General features: G+C 35.1%; 1 non-coding gene across 1 annotated transcript; it reads right to left on the bottom strand.

Moving 5' to 3' along the window:
• Positions 1 to 1,492: 1,492 nt before the first annotated feature.
• LOC131228411 (small nucleolar RNA R71) lies at positions 1,493 to 1,599 on the bottom strand. Its single transcript, XR_009162914.1, has one exon. It is a non-coding gene; the product is annotated as a small nucleolar RNA R71 (small nucleolar RNA).
• Between the last annotated feature and the right edge of the window lie 4,753 nt (positions 1,600 to 6,352).

Below are 6,352 nucleotides of genomic sequence, written 5' to 3' on the forward strand. Positions count from 1 at the left end.
AAATTTAGTTTTATTAATATATTTTCCAACTGGATAGAATAGGAGTCCAATTCTAATTGTGTTACTTGAATCAAGTAAGAGGGCTCCCTAATCACTACAAGTGGATCCTTGGCACCCTAGTTCCCACCTTTAAATTCTTAGTTTTAATTACTCTATTTTCAATTACTCTCTTAAATACTTCAGAATTAGTTTCACATCTTCCTCTAGTTCTACTTATAGTTAATTTCAGAAACGTACAAGTTTTAGTCCCTGTGGATTCGACCTCGATCTTACCGAGATTATTACTACATCGTAACCCTACACTTGGTGTTGTGAACAAGTTTTTGGTGTCATTGCAGGGGATCGATGATTGCGTTTTCTCGATTTGATTAGTTTTGGAATTCGGTTAAGATTAGGATTTATTCACTTTCTATTTTTAGGTCAGGGTTCTTTCTAGTTTGTTTTTAGAAATTAATTTTTCTTTCTATTTCTAGATTCAGAAACTTTCCTAATTTGTTTTTAGAAACTAATTCTTTTTATTTTAGAAACTAACTTAGCTTTCTATTTCTAGGTTTAGAAACTTTCCTTTTCTGTTTTTAGAAACTAATTTACTTTCCTTTTTCTAGGATAGAAACTTTCCAAATTTGTTTTTAGAAACTAATTTTTTAGAAACTTTCTTAATCTGCTTTTAGAAACTAATTTCGTTACCTTTTTTTTAGAAACTAGTTTACTTTCTATTTTTAGAAACTTTCCTTTTCTTTTTTAGAAATAAGTTGTTTTATTAGTTCCTTTTTAGAAACTAATTCACTTTCCTTTTTCTTCTGCAGGATCCCAATATAGAAACTTCTAATTTAGTAACTTCTTTCTAAATCTCTCTCTTTCTATTTCTAGATTTCTATTTCCCTCTTTCTTTTTAGGTTTTGGTTAGATTCTGAAATTGTAGGCTGAGAGTGTTTCATGCCCAAGTGGGTCCATGATAACACTCGTCGTCTCTTGAGTGAAGGAGGATTGGTTGAGGGGTTATCTCATCACAGGATTAGACACCACTCGAGATCCACAGACTTAATTGAAGTTATAGCTACCAATCAACTTCCAAATCCACCTTAACCTAGGGTTGAGGAAATCCAAGATGAGAATGAGGTGCATCAAGCACTCTCGCCTTGTACTTTACGAGATTATTTACAACCGGCAAGGTTAGCACACCCTCATGCATGTTTTTCTAGAAAATACAGGACGTATGAATATCAAGCCGGGAGTAATCCAACTCCTTCCAAAATTCCACGGACTTGAATCTAAAAATTCATATCTACACTTGAAAGATTTTGATGAGATAATAGCCACTTTATACTTTCCTAATATGTCTGAGGACATGGTCAGGCTGAAACTCTTTCTCTTCTCCTTAAAAGAAAAGGCCAAGACATGGTTGCACTTACTATGTCCACGATCAATTGGCAGATGGAATAACATGACAAGGGAGTTCGCTAAGAAAATTTTCCCATATCATAACATGAAGACCCTCAGAAAGTCAATCATGAACTTCACCCAAAAGGAAGATGAAACATTCTTCCAATGTTGGGAGCAGTTTAAGGATCTTGTTAGTTCATGCCCACAACACAGTTTTGAAACGTGGTGCATCACAAATTTCTTCTATGATGGACTGACATCTTCCATGTGCCAATTGGTCGAGACGATGTGCAATGGGGAATTCATGAACAAAGATGTCAATGATGTGTTGGATTATTTAGACAGACTTGCTAAAAACGCACAATCATGGGACATCTCTCCAAAAACCACCACTTCTAAGCCTACTCAATCAAAGGAAAGGGGAGGAATGTATGCTTTAAAAGAAGAAGATGACTTGAGTGCAAGGGTGGCCAATCTCACAAGAAGAGTCGAGGCCATGGTACTTTAGAAGGATAAGGCTAAGGAAGTAGTTTGTGGTATTTACACTTGCAACATACATACAACTGAAAATTGTCCAACAATACCTGCTTTTCAAGAAATTCTGAATGAGCAGTCAAATGCCATGAACAACTACCAAAGACCTTTCAGTAGACCCACCTCAAATACATACAACTCCAGTTGGAGGAATGGACAAACTACTACTGCTCAAGGATTCCCTAACTAATTCCTGAATCAAGGGAACCTTCAAGAGGTTCCGGTCTTAAAACACCTTCAAAATTATGAGCTTTTCAATCAGATTATATTGTAAGTCATTCAAGACCTTTCAAAGGCCATACAAGGGTGTGGGACAAAATTTTCGATTGGGGATAAAGGGATCTTTCTGGCCCAAGCTCTCCTCAACCCTAAACCGTAATATGAAATTAGTGACCTAAGCTCTTCAAATCAATATATGAAACAATCTAAGTCTATCACCACTCTTAGGAGTGGTAAAACAATTGACAAATTTATTCCGGTAAAGACTAAAAAGTCTAAGGACCCGAAAGAAGACACGGATGATAGACCTAACATTGCCCCACATGAGTTAGAACCGAAACCTCAAGGCAAGCCAATTGCTCCATTCCCTCAGTTGTTGATTGCACCAAAACCTCTATCAAACTCTCATAATATTCTAGAGGTGCTTAAGCAAGTGAAGGTCAACATTCCTCTACTGGATGTTATTAAACAAATCCCTTCATATACCAAATTTCTAAAAAATCTATGCACTATAAAGAGACGACAGACTATTCAGCAGAGAATTTTTCTGACAGAAAAAAGTGAGTGTAATCCTCAAGCAAGATGTGCCACAAAAGTACAAAGACCTTTGTAGCCCAACCATCACTTGTGTAATTGGGAACTACTGAATTGAGCATGCACTTCTTGACTTGGGGGCAAGTGTTAATCTGATTCCTTACTCGGTTTATAAACAATTGGGCCTAGGTAAATTAAAACCCACTCGGACCACATTACAACTTGCTGATCGATTAGTTCGTGTACGGAGAGGGATAATTGAGGATGTGTTGGTTCTGGTTTACAAATTCTACTACCCAGTAGATTTTATCGTCCTATATACTTAACTCATCGTGGACATGAGCACTCAAATTCCTGTCATTCTTGGTCGCCCATTCCTTCCCACATCAAATGTAATTATTAATTGTAGGAATGAGGTTATGAGTTTATCTTTTAGAAATATGACTTTAGAACTTAATATCTTTTTCAATATGAGCAAATAAGCAAAGGATGATGACGAGGCCCTCGAAATTAACATGATTGAGTCGTTCGTGAAAGATAGAGCGCTCCTAATTCTATACTCTGACCCTCTTGAGATGTGTTTGGCCCACTCCCCTGATTTGGATGATGACATGATTAGGGAGAGGGATGTCATGCTTAAAACTGTATTGGTACTTGAAGTTAACTGGTGGAGGCCACAATTTGAAGATTTATCCCAAACTTATGTAATGCCTCTACTGTCTAGCTTCAAGACATCGAAGCTTGACCTAAAACATTTCCCCGCTGAGCTTGAACAGGCTTACTTAGGTCAAGAAGAGACATACCTAGTGGTGCTTTTATCTCACCTTAAGAAAAAATAGGAGATTATGCTCATTTCTACTCTCGAAAAAGATAAAAGAGTTATTAGGCATATCATCATAGATCTTGATGTGGTGAATGAACTCCTTTCAACTAACTACTTTGACTCTTTATAAGATTGCTCATCGCACTTGGTGGTTTCAAATGATCCATTGATACAAGACATAGTAGATGCCTTGCAAGACAATACTTCAGTAGTTGTTACTGACTAAGAGTACCCTCATTCTGAAGTCCCTCCTTCCATAGATCCTGAATGTTTACCATTAAGGAGGAGGAACTGAAAATTGAACCAAGGTCTACCTACTGAGAATTTTTTTGAATTTCATCTACTTATAGTCTCTGATTCACCATGTTGTACTAACTTCAAAACTTTTTTTTATCACAGGTGAATCATATATACTTTGGACACCTCAGGAGCTTAAAAGGAAACTTTATGCTGAGATCCATAAATTTCTCAGGACATTCATGCTCCAGGGCATCCAAGCCTATTGCAAAAATGGCTTTTGGATGATCTTGTTGAGAAACTACTAAGAAATTTATCAAGATACTGGTCGGAGGAGGAATCTTGCAGCATGACTGAGTAACTTTCCCTAATTTTCCTAGTTAGGTTTATTACTTTCCATTGTTTAGGATGGTTTACTTTTCGCTGTTTAGGATAGTTTTCTTATCGTCTGTCTAGGTTTTTTGTGCTAACCCATCTTCACACTGAGATCATTGGAAAAACTTCAAAATTCCTTCTTCAGGTATTATCTTTCCTCCACTTTCCTTTTCTTTTCATTACCTCTTTTATATTACATGCTTATTTCTCTTACATTGAGGATAATATAGATTTTAGGTTGGGGATGGGGGATTAGGTAAACTAATCAATGTTTTCTCAGTTTTGAGCAAAAATTTTTAAAATTTTTAATGTTTCAAGTTGAAACCTATTTGGGAAGCGATGAATTGTATAGTTAAGAATGCTTTGACTATAATAAGATAGAGATTGAATTTTGAATTGTTGGAGTTTGATCAACTAAGTAATCTATCACCTAAGTTCTTGCGCTCAATTGATTAAGAGGAAATTTGAATATCATGTTAATTTAAATTACAAGACACATTAAAACTATTTTTTGTAAACAATACTGGAACCTCTGATTGTTAGCATGTAAATCATTGATAGATATTGAGAACTGAGTCTGGAGAATTTTATCCACCTTAAAAGATGAATAAAACCAGTTAAAAAATAGTGAGATCGACTAAAAGGTCATGTATGGTGAAAAGACTAGAAAAGAATGAAAAAAGTCTCTGAAAAGAATGTAAAGTCTTTTTTTTAAAAAAGTGTATAAAAAGTGACCGTCGATATAAAATCAAAAACTGGAAAAAGAAGGAGAATGGGATAAATTCGAAATCAGTACTTGAAATTTTAAAATATTCTTGATATGATGAACATAGCTAACATTATGAAATAATAGTGTTCTTTATGGAAGTAATTGATTCTCACTAAGCACATTGAAAAACTTGATATGCGAATTATACTCTGACTTAATAGATTAAGAACTTATTTGATTGATTGCTTATATGATTCAGCTCTATTTTTTCAAAATACCACTTTCAAGTCTCGAGTCTACTCATTCATACTTGATTACACAAAAGATTATTTTCTGAAAAAGTGTTGAACATTGAGCATTGAAGTTCATTTTTCACATACTTTGCTCAGGACTAGCAAAATGCTAGTTGGGGATTGTGTTGAGGGTCAAATATTGCGTATTATCCCCCATTTATTACTTGGTTTTATGAACATGATAATGCTCAATGTTCTATTTTAATCATGTTTGTATTGCAAGGTGAATTTAAGAGCTTTGATTGAAAATGGTGCTAAACGTATGGATTTGATGCTCAAGCATCACCAAGGTAAGGGATGGATCTTAGGAGACAAAGATTGAAGAATTCGCATGCCAAAGATCCAAGAAAACTAAGTGAGGAATGAAGAAAATCAAAGATTGAAAGTGAAGAAAAGGAATCCTGCAATCGTCCTGAAAAAGCATATTCTGAAACTCTGGGTCATTTTGTGAAATTGCGCAAAGTAAAGTTTATTTTGAAAAACTGCACAGAGTGAAGTTTATTTTAGCAAACTGCATAAATTTTAAGCTGTTTTTAGAGTTTTCGAACTAGGTGCAAAAGTAGGAGTTCCATAACTATAAATAGGACTCCTTAAGATGTTCCTAGGGATCTTCTAGGGTTGAAGGAGTGGAGAAATAGGGTGAAGAAGCTGTTGCCAAGAGTTTTTCTTGTTCTTCCTTGTTTTCATATTTTTCTTAAGAGACTTTGGTCCAATCATGTCTATAGTTGGCTACGCTTCTTAGCTAGGGCTAATAGGTGAAGTTTGTAGTATGATGGAATGTTTCTATTTCTTTGATTCATGTTTATGTTGAATTCCATGGATTCTAATTTAATAATTAAGGAATACTTTCAGTTGTTAAGGGTTTATTGTGACTCAAATTACAGTAGATCTACAATAGCTTTGAGTATTTTTTTTTCCTGATTTGAGATTGTGAAATTAGTAAGTCCTATTATTCACCATCGTCCCTTAGGCATGGTAGGGTGATGGAATCCTTCCTAATCTTCACAATTCTCCTATTTTGAGATTATGGGATTGGTAAATCCTGTTGTTTGCCATTATCTCCTGGGAATGGTTTGATGATAGAATCCCTACCAATTATCATAGTTCTTCTTCATTGAGAATTAGGTGAATAGAAGTTCAGATTTGGTTTTATTAATATATTTTCTAATTTGATAGGATAGGTGTGACACCCCGAACTTTTCAATTCCGACTATTGAAAGTTCTCGAGTGTTACCATAAGACATA

This window comes from Magnolia sinica, chromosome 15 (assembly GCF_029962835.1).
Source record: "Magnolia sinica isolate HGM2019 chromosome 15, MsV1, whole genome shotgun sequence".
In the NCBI taxonomy this organism is placed as follows: Eukaryota; Viridiplantae; Streptophyta; class Magnoliopsida; order Magnoliales; family Magnoliaceae; genus Magnolia; species Magnolia sinica.